Raw genomic sequence first — 16,397 nt, 5'->3', positions numbered from 1 at the left:
GTGGATCGGGATGTGTCTTGATGCGAACGGAAAGTCATTGCTTATGCTTCACGGCAATCGAAACCGCATGAACGCAACTATCCAACTCATGATTTAGAATTAGCAAATGTAATTTTTGCCTTGAAGATTTGGAGGCACTATCTTTATGGTGAAAAGTGCTATGTTTATACTGGATCATAAAAGTTTGAAGTATCTACTTTCACAAAAGATTTGAATCGAGACAAAGGCGTTGGATAGAGCTTCTAAAAGACTATGATTGTGTCATAGACTATCATCCGAGGAAGGCTAATGTAGTAGCCGACGACCGAGTAGAAAAGTGCGATTGAATTACGAGCAATGTTTGCACAACTTAGTATCATCAAGATGGAAGCCTTTTGACCTAATTAAGAATAAAGCCGATAATGTTTGATCGAATCGGATCAAGCACAGTTAGAAGATGATAAGTTGTTAAAGAAAGAGAGATGATTCGAATGGTACAATGTAAAATTTTAGCATTGATGGAAATGGTCGCTTAAGATTTCGAATCGACTTTGCATTCGAATAATTCGAGTTGAAAGAGTTAATTCTTCGAGAAGCTCATAATAGTCCATTTGCATTTCATCCCGGAGGTATGAAAATGTATCGTGATTTGCGTGAATTGTATTGGTGGTCGGGAATGAAAAGGATATAATCGAATATGTGGCAAAGTGTTTGACTTGTCAACGAGTGAAGGCGAACATCAAGTTCCATCGGATTACTTCAACCCATCAATATTCCCGAATGGAAATGGGACCGAATAATGACGGACTTTGTGACGGGATTACCGATGTCTACAAGTAAAAAGAATGCTATTTGGGTAATAGTTGATCGACTTACGAAGTCACTCATTTCTTAGTCTGTGAGAACCGATTGGTCGTTAAAGAAACTTCTTGAGGTTTATGTTCGGAAATCATTAGATTACATGGTATTCCAAAATCAATAATTTCGACAGAGATCCAAGGTTTACGTCAAGGTTTTGGAAGCAATTACATGAATCTTTCGGTACTCGACTTCATTTTAGTACAGCTTTTCATCCACAGACTGATGGTCAATCTGAACGGGTAATACAAATTTTAGAAGATATGCTTCGAGCCTGTATGATTGATTTTGAGTCTAACTGGGAATATTATTTGTCATTAGCCGAATTTGTGTATAATAATAGTTTCGATCAAGTATACGATGGCACCGTATGAGGCTTTGTATGGACGAAGATGCCGATCACCCGTATGTTGGACAGAACTGAATGAGAAGAAGATGATTGGACCTGAATTGGTTCAAGAAACGGAAAGTACAGTTAAGAAAATTCGGGAAAGATTGAAAACTGCTTTTGATAGACAGAAATCGTATGCGATTTGAAACGACGGGATATTGAATACTCGATCGGGGATAAAGTATTTTAAAGGTTTCACCTTGGAAGAAAATTCTAAGATTTGGTCAAAAGGAAAATTAAGTCCTCGTTTTATTGGGCCTTACGGGTTATTGAGAGAATTGGACCAAGAGGCGTATCGATTGGCCTTACCTCCCGAACTACGAAAAATGCACGATGTCTTCCATGTTTCTATGCTAAGAAGATATCGATCGGATCCTTCACATGTTATTACGACCGAGAATGTAGAGATTCGACTGACTTATCGTATGAAGAAGAACCGGTTGAGATTCTAGCACGAGAGGTAAAAGAATTACGTGATAAACGTATTCCTTTAGTAAAAGTGCTATGGCGAAGTCACGGTGTTGAAGAAGCTACATGGGAACCGAAGAAACAATGAGATCTCAATACCCCATCTCTTTTCGTAAATTTCGAGGACGAAATTTATTAAGGGGGAGAGAATTGTAATGAACCGAAAGTTACGGTATCGGAAATTGAGTCTTGAGTACTGTTTTCGTGAAATTTATTCATGAATATTTATTAGAAATATTTATGAATTATAGTTGAATGGTTATTTAGTGTTTAATTAAGTGAAGTAGCTTGAATTTAGTTTAAAGGATTAAATTGCATAAGGAATAAAAGTTTAATTATAGATTAAAGAAGTAAAAGGGACTAATCTAGCAATTAGACCCTAAGTGCCATGTGTGTGAGTGTATGATATAACATGTGTAATAGTTGGTATATATGTGTAATAGCTATAAGATATTTTATGTTATAGCTATTACACATGTTAATTTATATTTTTATAGGTTAATAATAATATAATATAGTATAATGAATAAATAATAATGAGTAAAGAAACATAGAAAGAGTTACAGAGAGCAAACGTGAGAAAGAAAGAAGGAAAGAAAGAAAGAAAAGAAAAGGGAAATTTGAGGATTAAGGCCCTAAAGTTTAATTGGTAAGTTGTTTTAGCTCATTTTCTTATGATTTTTATGTTTATGGATGCCTAATTCAAAGTTCTACATGTATGAGGTTAAAATGAAGAAAAATAGAAAATTTTTAGATATTGATTTAGTTGAATAAATTGAGGTTTTATGGGTTAAATTGATAGGAATTGAAGTTAGAAGTGAAAATTGAGTGATTTATTAAAAGAATTCTAAGTTAGGTTTAAATAGGGATTAAGTTGAATAGAGCTCAAAATTTATGTTTTATAATGAATTTTATGAGTTAGAAATTGTTAATGAGTTGATTAAAAGAGAATATGAAGCTTAAGTTAAAGAAAAAGATTAGTAATGGAAAAAGACGAAATTGGAATTTTGTAAAAGTTTGATAGAAAGTGAAAATGTGTTTTATGAATTAGTATATTGATGAATTTTAATTGTATGATTGTTAGTAGCAAACGTAGCACGGATCGTCATCAAAGAAGGGAAAAGAGAAGTGAACGAAGATATCGATTAAATTCGATAAATAGTGGTTTGTATTTCTATAAACCGAGCTTAATCGTTATTGCTATATTTGATATTTATATTGTATGAAAATGTGAATGAGGTAAGTATTTTTACCATATTGAAATGAATGTGATTTTGAATACCCTATTAACAATGTCGGGCTAGTCGGATATAGTTGACATGTCATAGGAATTGGAAGTATTGGGATATTCCGACATTGAGTCGATGAGACACTATGTGTCGACTCATCATTAAAGTTCGGATTTGTTCCGATGAAGTACTTTGTGTACTATAATGTTAAAGTTCGGATTTGTTCGATGAAGCACTATGTGCTTATCCCGAGTGTGGGTTGGATCCGTGTATCCGTTAGTGTCCGAGTTATGTTAATAAGGGTAAATAAAGTAAAGGTTATTAAAGTCTTGATTGATATTGAATAATAGCAATAATGTGTTTGAATTACCATGTTTTAAAGTTGATTAAGCTATTGTTTATAGAAATACCACTGAGAGTATTCTCAGCGACGGTTTGTTTTCGATGCGCAGCTAGGTACGAAAGTATAAGGACTCAACATACAAGCCGATCCCCAAACTCAAATTGGTGAAGTTTCTATCTTTTGGAAAATGGCATTGTACCTAGGATGTCTTTTGGTTATATTGAAAGTATCTAAGTTGTTAAATGATATTTTGGTATGTTTTGTAAATGTTACCAAAACCTTAAGAATGGTATGTTTTGATATGTTAGTGAAGAGTAATAAGAGGAATTGTTGGTAAATGTTGTAGAAAGAAGAAATGAAGATGTTATAAACTTAGTTATCAACATTTTATACTAAAACAGATTTGGACAGTAACAGTAGTCCAACTTTGAAAATATACCAAAAATAGTATAAAGTGAATTAGATGATGAATAAAATATGTAATTGAAGCTTAATGAATTTATTTTTATATGGAAGAAACAAAATTGGTAAAAGAGTTGTATTTTATGAGATATTTACGTTTTGGTGAAACAGGGTTAGAACAATTTCTGGATTCCCTGTTCTGACTTTAAAAATTCACCATAAATTGTGTATTAAGAATTAGGACTCAAACTTTATTTGTATGGATTCCTTATTGAGTCTATTTTAATTGAAACAAATGGAATAGTCATTGGATTTCTGTACAGGAAGAAATTTGATTCGTAGTGCACAAGGGTCAGAGTAGCTGAACCCTGAAACAGGGAGACTTCTTATAATAAACTGTACTAATTGGCCTCACCAAAATTCTAGAAAAAATTAGTAAGTAGATATATGAGTCTAGTTTCAGGAAAATTTACGGAATTGGATTTCGAGTTTCGTAACTCGAGATATGATTTTTTTAGCGACTGTGACGCAGATGGATAGTTTACTACGAAAACTGTTTAAGTGCTAAGATAAGTTTTGTAATGTCTCCTGCTTGACTCCGGCAACGGTCTCGGGTAGGGGGGACGTTATAATATTGATTGGTATCAGAGCTATTTAGGTTTATTCGGTTCTAGGACTAAATCGAATGTCAATGGGTTGATGAGTTGTAAACATTGATAAAACTTGTTAATGAGTTGCTTATTGTTTTCTTATGAACTTACTAAGCGTAAAGCTTACTTCCCTTTTCTTTCCCATATTCCCTAGGGTTGCCAGGTTAGCTCGGGTTGGAGGCCGTCAGAGATATTATCACATAGTCGAGTCTACACTATCGGCGTAAGTAAATCTTAGTGTTTCGAGTCTATGGCATGTATAGGGTTGTAAAGTTGAGCATGTAATATTATGATTAAGCCAAAGACTTTGGCTTGTTATTAAGGTAGTTTGATTATTCATATGCTTGTATGTTATTATCTCCTGTGATGTGGTTTATAGCATGTATATTTAGAATTTGAATTGTGATTCATTGTTGAGTAAGTAAATGATACAAGACTAAGATATTGGTAAATATTTAATAATACCTCATGAATGTTTTGGGGCCTTGTAAGCCCGATTAAAGGATAATATACGCGTGTATGAAAAGTTTAAAATTGATCAAAAATTTTTACGGCCTGGTTTTATATAAATGGTTGAGTTTAAATCTGGTAGCACCTCGAACCCTCTTCCGGCGAGGGATACGGGCGAAGGGTGTTACAGATCTTGAGACCTAGTCTCGAGACATAAAGGACCTTGCCTCGAGACGCACTCTTTTGTGTCTCGAGACAAGTAAATATTGAAGCTAAAATTTCCAGAATAATTTATGACTTGTCTCGAGACATAACTTGGAATTTTGACAAGTGAGTTTGGATTCGTGTCCTAACTCCGATTTTGACTTAGCATGACCCCGCAATAAGATGAAATAAGATCTTAAACCTTATAAATGCATATGAATGATTTTGTTAAATGATTTATTTGTTATGTTATTGGTAAATGTGAATTAAATATGGTGAAATTATATTGAAATAGTCTAAAGTCTAAGTTGCTTTGACAATGTAATGTGATGTTACATACTCGAAGTTGACGACCGGATCGAGTGTTGGTTGTCACATTTATAGATCACGGACTTATAATATTAGTAAGATAAAATATTTCAGGAATTTCAAATGAAAGAATAAAATTTAGATTATTAGTTTTTTATAGATCATGGACTTATTTGAACTTTGTTAAATTTTAAGTTTAAATTGAATTTTGATTTTATTTTATAGATTAAATTGATTTTGAATTTTTAATCGGGCACAAATTTTGTAACTAACTTCTTCTGCTTCTTTTTGAAAATTAGTATGAATACTGGGTGTTGTGTTGACATGTATTCGTATTATTATTTAGTTTAATTATATGGGATTTTTATTAGACCTTTTATATTAAAATAATATAGTTTCACAGAAATTTTGGTAAACTATGATGATAATTACTTTAAATAGAAGTCGTTTCTATTTTAATCATACTATCTGTGTATTTCTATTTTAATCACTCTGAATAGAAATCGCTTTTATTTTGATCACGTTACAATTTTAATGTTAAAGTGATAAAGTTAACAAAAAAAAATAATCCGAATAAGAACAATTTAAAGTGGTTAGCGAAAATGTTTACCTTAAAATAATTAGAAATAGAATATAAGTATAATTCCTTAGCGACCAAAGATCATGAGTTAATTGCCATGCAAAATAACTGCCACTTGGAACTTTAATTGGCCTTCACCAGTAACCTCAATTTTCTTTAATGTGCTACCACATGTTGCTATATATATTCTTTTTTTACAAGCTTCAATTGTGATTTATTTTTTTTAATTTTGAGTTAGTTGAATATAGTTTTTTGGTTTTTTTAGTTAATTTAAATATGTAATTCAATTTTGAGGTTTGATTCGAGTTAAATTGTACAATTCAAATAACTCAAATAGCATATTTGTTTAAATACCTTTTGGTCCTTGTCAATTTCGAAATGAACAACTTGGTCTCTGTCAATAAAAATTTAAAAGTTCAAAATAATTTTATATTTTTCAAAATATTTATTGAAAAACCTAAAATTTTATAATTATTAAAAAAATATAAATATAATAGATTATTCTCACTGAGTTAGACTCTGTAGACATAAGGAAATATAACTACGTAAACAAATCTTATTGTCTCCTATTCTATCTTGGGCTATTGTAGTGCTTGCAGAAATGTTCACTTCCACAAACACTTCTATTCATACTTTTCTTGTTACTTAGAAACTATTTTGGGTCAATAATTGATATCAGAGCCTACCAGTTAACCCATCTATTAGAGATTCCTAATATTGCTAACTACAAGCTATGGAAGGATCATCAACCTCACGTCTCCCGATGTTGGAATTTGGCTATTATATTTACTGAAAGGCTTACATGAAGGCTTATATCCAATTTATTGGTGAAAAGCCTGGCATTAGATCCTTTTAAGATGGGAGTCACTCATGATGGACATTGAAGATGGAAGAGTAACTAAATCCAAGGTTCAATGGACAATCAAAGAAGAACATATTGCCAATGCTAGCACTGAAGAATAACATCTTATGAATGGTTCAATCTCTCACAAGTAAAGCCTCATAAATGAGTGCAAACTTACAAGGAAAAAAAACAACAAGAAGGAACTCAACAAACTAATACAACACTCTCAAAAAACATGCATTTCATATATGAACCAATTGTCCATTTTTAGACTCAATATGGCAACCTTAAGTAGAGATAAATACTTTAGACTCAAAATGGCAACCTTAAGTAGAGATAAATACTTCTTTAACACCAAAATAATCTTAGATAAATAATCTTCAAATTTTATCTCATGATAAGGCTTGGTAATCTCCATAAACTGGTTAAAGGATAAGCATAAGCCTTATCTAATAAAGGCATGTTGATCTCCAATCTTCCATCAACCATCACATGTGATTCACATAGTTTTGAGATGAGATAAAATATTCCAAGAACCCATTTGCTTATGACAAAACATATACGCAAGCCGAAGTCAAAATGCCAGTATCCTAAAATATTCAAGCTATCCCAAATGCTTATCTGAACAAATATCTAAACAACTATTTAAACGGAATGTGTTTAAACAGTTGTTTGAACATGCATTGAGTCATCAGTTTTGAATAGCCTTGGTCCTAATATTGACCTATCAACATCATTGGAATTTTTATCAAAATAATATAAAAATAAAATCATTTCCCAAAAATAATATAAGTTCAACATTATTTACCAAAATAGTACATTTTCTACTCTAAAAAATGATGTCGCCTATCTCACAAACAATTCTAACTCCAAAACTACTCCATCATTATTTAATAAGTATAAAATTTTAAAATATGTATTTAAAAAGGGTGTTGCACTTTTGACATACAATACCCTGTTAATTTGACAAAAAATGGAAAAAAAAATACAAAAAAATAAAACTGGAGGAAAAAATGGGTAGTGGGATGTTGTATGTCAAGTAGGTGACACCCCTTTAACAAATATTTTTTTTGGTTAAATCAATTGGGTGTCACATGTTATGTAGGTGACACCCATTTAAAAAAAGTAAATTTCATTAATTATCATTAAATTTTATTTAAAATTATATTTCAATTATTTAATTTTAAAAGATACATAATAGTTATTAATATTATCAAATTGTTATATTTTTATCACTTAATTATTAATTTCCATTAATAAAAATAATGTTGCACCTTAATTTAAAAGGTTAATAGTTAATTTATTTTTTAGTTAAAGTTAAAAATTATTTTAATATTTTTAAAATTTTCTTAACAATAATTGTAAAAAAATTAAAAACTTGAAAATTAAATAATCATTCTAATATAGGTCATTAATAGTAGAAATTTTATGATTCTCAATAATGAAAGCAATGTTACAAGCCTAGATTTTATTTCTTAAAAACTCGAGCAGTAACAATCGTTTTAATAGTAAAATCTAAATCTTGCATTAAGATACATTTTGCTAGGGCTTTTAGGGCTTGAGAAAATTAAAATAAAACAAAATAGAATTTGTAAAACAATTTCGAGTAAAACAACATTAAGTTGTTGAGGTGATCAATGGTGGAAAACAAATGAAATTTAGTTTAAAATTTTTAATTTTTATATAATTAAAATTTTCAAGAACTGTTAGTTTTTTTTTAAGATTTTTATTTTTTACAATTATTGTTAAGAAAAGTTTAAAATATCAAAATAATTTTTTAACTATAGTTCGGGATCAAATTAACAAGGTGCAACGATACTTTTTAACAAAAGTTAAATATCAAATGAAAAAATATAATAATTTAATAATATTAGTGATTATTATGTAATTTTAAAAATTAAATGATTGTAATATAATTTTAAGCAAAATTTAGAAACATATATAATTTACCTTTTAAAAAATTCAAATTCCCGGGTATAGGATTTTGGATTGATTTCGCACTCTAAATAGACGACACAAGTGGATACTATAAAAAACTTATTATTTTAGTAAATAATTTTGAAAAATAATTTCTATTTGAATATTATTTTGATAAAAATCCCAACGTCATCGTTACTCGTCGGAATAATATCTCGACCAGCCTATATAATAAAAGGGATGGGATGGAGATTCCTCTTCATATCCCATTTGTTTTGGGCCCCTGATGGTTGACATAGCCGAATTGAATGCTAAGGCCGATTCATATTGGTCCAAAAGACCCCTTTTGTATGGGCTACAATGTTCCTCCATAGTTCATATTGGACCTCCATCTAGCTCGTTGCGGAGGGCCTTAATGACTGTTGAAATCTATTTTTGTTGAGTAAAGAGTTTTCTGGCCTGTAAGACGACGTGCGTGCAATGCAGATATAAATATGGAGGAAATTTAATTAAAAATAGAAGAAAAGGAAAAGACAAAAGGATGTCAGCAGCAGGTTGAACAGTGCAGAGAGAGTGACATCCAATCCAGAACCTAGACAATATTGAATTGAATACAAGATTTAAAGAATAGACACCCCACACCCACCACTTGAATATATTGAATTGCCAATTTGCCTTTGCCCTGCACTCATATGATATCATATTGTATGAGATAGAAAGACGTTGACATAAATAAACAAACAAACAAACAAACAAAACATGGGTTTTCATCATACCATTCCTAGACAAATCATACAAGGTAAAAGTAGGATGGAATTCCTCTATTAGAATTCAAATTATAATTTTGTTTTACTTACCCTTTATATATTAAATTAAAGAAAGAAATTAATTTTTTCTGTTTAAAATTTCATTTATGTGAATTGTTAAAAATTAACATGGTGATGAAATAACTAAATAGTGAATATGACTTTCACGTGTACTTCATGCTAACGTAAAAGGATTGATTTTTATTAATAGAAATATATAAAATTCTTAATAAAAGACTAATTTTCTTTTCAATTTAATATACAAAGATTAATTTACTCATTTTTTAAGCAAATAAGATAAAATGCAATTTAATTACTAATAAAAAACATTCATAGTACTTTCCCCACGCGAATCAAGGACTGGAATAAGTGTGCGGTTTACTTCTTCGATTCATCTGCTTGATGGCAGCTCAACGAGAGCCAAGGTATTTTTCCCCTTAACAATTATATAAGTATTATATATATATATTATATAAAATAGAAATAATAGAGATCTGATGGAGGTATAAATTTCAAGGTTTTAATGGGGTGAATTCAATAGTAGCTGATCTTGTAAAGCTAAAGCCCAAAGAACTGTTGAATTCAAGTGCAGTAAGAGGGTTCACATATTATCCAAGTCAACATGGCTTTGCTGCTGAGCTTGTTCGAATTAGGAAGGGCAGTGTTGTATTTGGAAGAGCTCCAATTACCAATAACCTGCTTCTCTGGTTTTTGGTACAAAATCGTTTTCCTATACCATCTTCTTTTTTACAACATAAATATTAAGAATCTTGTGTAGTTAATAGTTATGTTACCTGCTTCTTTTCATTTAAAGTTTTCAGGAATTCATATATGATAATGTGTTGAATAAATATTGAAAATGGCTCATGTTGCGGCCCTCTTTCATTTTGCTGCTTCACCCCAAAGCATGTTTTGCACCATTCAAAATAATATTAAACTCAAGATTGCCCAATAAATCAGACATGGAAAGCGCAGGGAATTTAGTTTTTATATTTTTATTTTTTTTGCAATAATATTTGGACTGTGCATAAAAATCCCAAATCAACATATTAATTATTGATTGTCGATTTAAGTTTACAATACTGTCATGCTTGATTCTGACAAAATAAATATATCATTGTCACCGCAGATAGTTATCCGCAATGTCAATTTGAAATATTTTCATATTATTCCGATCAATAATTTATTTTCCATATTATTCTCGAAAACAAAGCCCTTATCGGTTCTCCCTCGTCCCTCTTCAGTTTTAGTTTTAGTTTTAGTTTACACTTATTGTCTTTCCAACAAGGTTTTTCCCCTCTCCATATATTTCAACTCATTTTATAAAAGCAAGATTCTTTTATTGGCTTATTTGTCGTCTTCTTCTTTAAGTTATTACACGAGCCCTCCAATTAATGTTGTTAAGTATTATTTTGTTGTTCAATGTCTCCTTCCCTCAAATATAATATATATATATATATATATCTCTCTTCACTGTGTGTTTGGGTACAAACATGTACAATTATACATTACGGTAGTAAATATTATATATACGTAAATATTTTAAAAAAAAACTGAGAGATGGAGATCAATGGAACGGCAGTTCTATTTGTAAGCTAATTTTTGGCTCTGTTTATCATATTATTATAGAATATAAAAGGTGTTTTAATTAAAGTTTTCATTATTTTTGAAATAATAATTTATTTTGCCTTTTAGTTTACACAAAAAAATGGTTATTTTAATTATTCATTTAATTATTCATTTTTGAATCATTAAACTTGAATTGTTTGTCATATCACCTCAAAATGGATGAAAAAGCTAATGTCTATTAACTTTGCTAAAATGATATCCACATGTATGCTACGTTAGTAATTAACTAATTTTAAAAATTAAAATTATTTATTTATTAATAATTTTAATATTTTTAAATAACTTTATTTTAAAATTTTTAGAATTTTAAAAATTAATTAATTCCTTATATGGCATCCACGTGGCAATCTTTTTTATCCATTTTTGGGTAATTTAACAAATAGTGCAAACTTAAAAACTAAAAGAAGCGAATTAAAAGAACAATTTAAATGAATTTTTTGTAAAGTTGAAGAGTCAAATAAGCCATTATGTCTAGATTTTAGCCATACAAATTTGTTGTTCACTAATCTTTCACTTCACTAGACTGCAGCCTCAATGAATGTGAAGAAGATATCGAAAGTTGGTTGATTTTGCTTTTTAGTTGAACATTTAAATGCAAATGGTATTACTAACATGGTAAAAATTTGAGACGAATACAGAAATTGGTTACACAATTCAGAAACTTCATATATTTTCAGGGTCTTACCTAAAGAGTAGTACACTATCAATCTAAAATATAAGATATGATTTAAGTTAAACACACTCACCAAGTTACAACATCACTCCTATACATTATCTAGATCACTCTCCCCACTAAGGCTTCCTCCTCCCCCCTCCCCCCCAAAAAAGATTAGTTACAAATTGAATAGAAAGAACAATTTGTTTACAATAATTTTTCACTAAAATAAGTTCTTTACAACAAACAAAATAAGTACTCTCAATCTCGTACATGAACTACCAACAAGCCTTCTCTTAAATAGACATATATTGGAGTGTCAAAACTACAATCAATGTGAACTTTCACTTTGAATTTAGTTCAAGTAAATCTTCAATATGGAGTCAAATAATAAAGATCTTCTAGTAATAATCTTCTTAGGAAAATAGATATCTTTAATTAAGGAAACTTGATAACATTAGAAATCCTCAAAGAGTGCTTGCTCGACTTGATTTTCTTCACATTTTACTTCAATAAACAACTACTAAAATCCTAAAAGATATGTTTTAAAGAGTCCAAAGTTTTCTGTTCAAAAAATGGCAACACATATGTGTCAAGTTACTTAGCAAGCCAAATCCAAGTTAAGTTTGCATCTAGAGTTGCATTTGGATAGTGAAACTGCATGGCATTTTTGACCAAAACCAAAAAGTAATTAACCCTAACAAGATAAATGTGATCGTAAACGTAAACTTTCCTTTAATACAATCCAGACATCCATGTAAAGTAATGTGAAATTAACCATTAATATAAAAAGAATAGATATCCTTAATAATTACAAACATAATATCATAGCAATAGTCAAGACCAATTTAAGTACATGTTTAACAAACCAAACCAAGCGAAGAATAAAATCCAAAATACATTTATCATCACCAGCAAAACAAATCATCAACTCATCAAAATTCACAACATTCTTTACTCCCCTAACTCCCTAAATCTAAACTCATTCATCTCCTTTTTTTGTTCAAAAATGCAAAAATTTCAAAGATCACGAGTAAGTAAATCATGCATTATAATACAGAAAACGAGTATTTTTACCTATTCATAAGCTTCATTTGGCTCTCTAAATGCCATAGTTGTTTGTCAATATAGGCCAAGTCTTTATCAGATTCTCCATAAGTTTAGTCTTATGAATAACCCACCAAATGGTGACCTAGTTGCAACTAAAACAAAAAACCAATACATGATTCTCATTATCCTATGAAACCACTCAAACATCAGTGTTTGCAGTTGCATGTTTCTCCCTCTTCAACTTATAAGAATACTTTAATTTAGTTACTAAAGGCTCAATAATCTTATCCTCCTCCACTATATATTTATTTTGTTGTAGCAAGATCAGATAGAGGAGTGAAGCGAAAGGTAGTATATGCATGGCATTCTTGCTCTATGTGTACTTTACAATTTCATTGAAAATTAGTAAACTAAGATCAACAAGAATAAATAAAACTACCTTATATAGTAATACTACCATTCTCCTATTAACTACCATGATCAGCTTGTTTGATAGCTAAACTCCAGTAGTTATCGCCTATAATGCAACATATGTTGCCTCGAATTTTGAAGTCATGCCCTTCATGCTAGGTGGATTGAACCTTGTTAGTGAGCTAGGAGGGTAGAAAGTCATTTTCCACATTGAAATTCCATCGTTGATCATGACAAGACTAAATGTGAACCTTAGTTCTTAATTTTTCATTATTGTTTTGTACATAGTTTCTAGTGCTCAATAGTAAAACCTTTTTTTTTATTGAGCCAAAATTTCCAAATACTAACCTTTTAGAGGTTATATTTGTAACAACCCGATTTTGGGCCTAGACGGAATAGTGTTTCGGAACCACTAACCCAAGGTCAGAGAAATTATTTTTAATATTATTTTATGTGTGATGGCATGTTTATAAGGTGCATGAAAATTTTGGTGAATTAATTTTAGCATTTGTGAGCTTAATTGCGAAAAAAAAGGACTAAATCGCATAAAGTGCAAAAGTCCTATTTTGATAGCTAAGGGTGTCTAATAGCTAGAGAACCTAAATTGGGGGTCTTTAAAGGGAAATTATACCCTTTAGAGAGGCTTTTCCGGCCATGAGACAAGGAAATTAACATAGTCAAATATTAGGTGAAGTTTGGTGACTTATTTAACCAAAATAAAATAAAATAAAAGAAAGATGATATCATCCCTTTTCACCATTTCTTCTCCACCAAAAATTTATCCATTATAAAGGTTTGAAAGCTTGAAAATTTTGGCAACTTGTAACCCTCACAAGTAAGTGATTTTGATGGTCTTTCTTGTTGATTTTTGTACTTTTGGAACCCTTGTAGCATGAGCTAGCTAATGAGGGGACCATTTTGAAAAATGGTTAATAGTATAGGGTTTTTCCATGAAAGGATTTATGATTTTTGCTGAGTTTTTATGGAAGAAAATGAATCTTAGTTGTGTAGTGAACAACTTTTGTGAAAGAACTTCTCATGAAAACCCTAAAATGGACCATTTTGTAAAGTTTATAAAATGGATAGTACTGTTGTGAAACAATGGGAATTTTGAGTCACTATAAGAGTAAAAAGGGTTCGTCCAAGCTTAAGATTTGAATAAATTCAATAAAAATAAATTTTCTAGCCTAGGGGTAAAATGGTCATTTTGTGAAAGTCTAAGGGCAAAATGGTCATTTTGCACAAAATGTGAACTTATGATTGCTTAAATTTATTTAGAGGTTAAATGAGTGAATTTTTATTATTTTAGATCAAGAAACAGGAAAACCGGACTTGGACCGGGGGAAGGCCAAGCAAGTTGAGTAAATCATCTAGTCGCCTACATTTTGTAATCCGAGGTAAGTTGTATGTAAATAATACAACTACATTGTTATTATATACATTTGAATTGATATAGCATAAATTGCTTGTTTGTGAAAATGATTATATATGATGAATATTGAGATAGTAGAACTCCAATTAGAACATTAGGAAATAAATCGGATATTCGTGCCATGACATTTTGGTTATTTGTATGCAAGTGTAAGACATGTATGGGACATGCATTGGCCACATTATGAGAGCCAGTGTAAGAACATTTCTGGGACATGGCATCGGCATTGAGACTAGAGCTAGTGTAAGGCATGTCTAGAACATGCATCGGCCTCGAGATGTAAGCATGTAAGACATGTCTGGGACATGCATCGACTACAAAATGTGTCAGTGTAAGACCATGTCTGGGACATGGCATCAGCACGGATATGTGAGAGCTAGTGTAAGACCATGTCTAGGACATGGCGTCAGCGTCAATTTCGATAGTCAGTGTAAGACCATGTTTGGGACATGGAATCGACTTGATGGATGAGCCAGTGTAAGACCATGTCTGGGACATGGCATCGGCGTTATACCCTATGTTTAAGGCTTAGTGAATATCCGATAGTATTCCAAATGGTTCAACGGTGAGAGTTATATTTTAAGTTAAACAAGAAAAGTATAACCATGTTGTGAGTGGTACGAGTACCTATTTGAAATGTATGAGATGTGAGCTCAATGTATGCTATGTGAATTGTATTGGATAGTGATGAGTAAGTTGTGTTTATGCCTACTTTTGTGTTATGAGCATGCTGTTGAATGGTAAATTTGTTGTTATATTTATTTGCATGCAACTTACTAAGCTTTATGTTTACTCCCATTTCTTTTCCATTTTCTTATAGTGCTGCCAAAGTAGCTCGAGGATCATTTCTTACATCGAAGAAGCCAGTCACACTATCACTTGAAGCACTCGGTATAGTTAGATATTTTATTTTGATTATGGCATATATAGGACTCTAACTTTTGAGTTTTATGTCATTGTTAATTGACAAAATGTGTTAGCTTACTTTAGCATTTGATTCATTTTGTATAGGCCATGTAAAAATGGCTAATATTGAAAGTTATTACGTGAATGCAAGCTAGTCTTTCATGAATGTGAAATTGTTGGCATGGTTGAATATATGTAATGTATCTAGGTCTTGACTATGGTTGTTTAGTTGTGAAAATCATATTAAGTTAAACTTTGATATGTTGGTTGTTGTTATGTTGTGTTTCAAGGTGGCAAAAGGCTTGGTATATAGCCCTATATTGTCCACACGAGTAGACACACGGGTGTGCGTTTAGGCCTTATGTGACACATGGTTAGCCCCATAGGTGTGTGGTTCAGTCGTGTGTCCCCCGCACGTAAAATGTGTAAGTTAGAATGCATGGTAGTAAACACACGGACAGAGACACGGCCACGTGTCTTAGCCGCATGGAAGACACGGCCTCTGGCCACCGACGTGTACCTTGGCCGTGTGCCCCTTATTAGATGCTGACGTCAGAAATAGAATGTCAAGGTTTTTGGACACGGGCTAGGACATGGGTGTGTCATAGCCATGTGAGGGACATGGGCCATAGACACGGGTGTGTGCCAAGCCGTGTGAAAACCCCTATAGGTTCTAATTTGGAATTTAATTCACACAGGCATGGGACATGGGCGTGTCCCTAGGTGCTTAGGCCGTATGTGTCACACGGGTCATCAGCACGGCTATGTCACAAGGGCCACACAGGCATGTGCCCTACTTCAGGTGGAAATTTTTCAATAGTTTTCAAAGATGTTGGGATTATTCCCAGGATATTTCCAAAGCGTGATTTGGGCCTCATAGGCCC

General features: G+C 31.6%; 1 long non-coding RNA gene across 1 annotated transcript; it reads left to right on the top strand.

Annotated features, from left to right (window-relative positions):
- The first annotated feature begins 9,767 nt into the window (after positions 1-9,767).
- On the top strand, positions 9,768-10,094 carry LOC128293895 (uncharacterized). The gene is made up of 2 exons (XR_008284020.1): positions 9,768-9,855; positions 9,948-10,094. It is a non-coding gene; the product is annotated as an uncharacterized LOC128293895 (long non-coding RNA).
- Positions 10,095-16,397: the final 6,303 nt, after the last annotated feature.

Source organism: Gossypium arboreum, chromosome 6 (assembly GCF_025698485.1).
Source record: "Gossypium arboreum isolate Shixiya-1 chromosome 6, ASM2569848v2, whole genome shotgun sequence".
Classification (NCBI taxonomy): domain Eukaryota; kingdom Viridiplantae; phylum Streptophyta; class Magnoliopsida; order Malvales; family Malvaceae; genus Gossypium; species Gossypium arboreum.
Note: the sequence above shows the minus strand (reverse complement) of the source record. Positions and strands in the feature narration are given on the sequence as shown.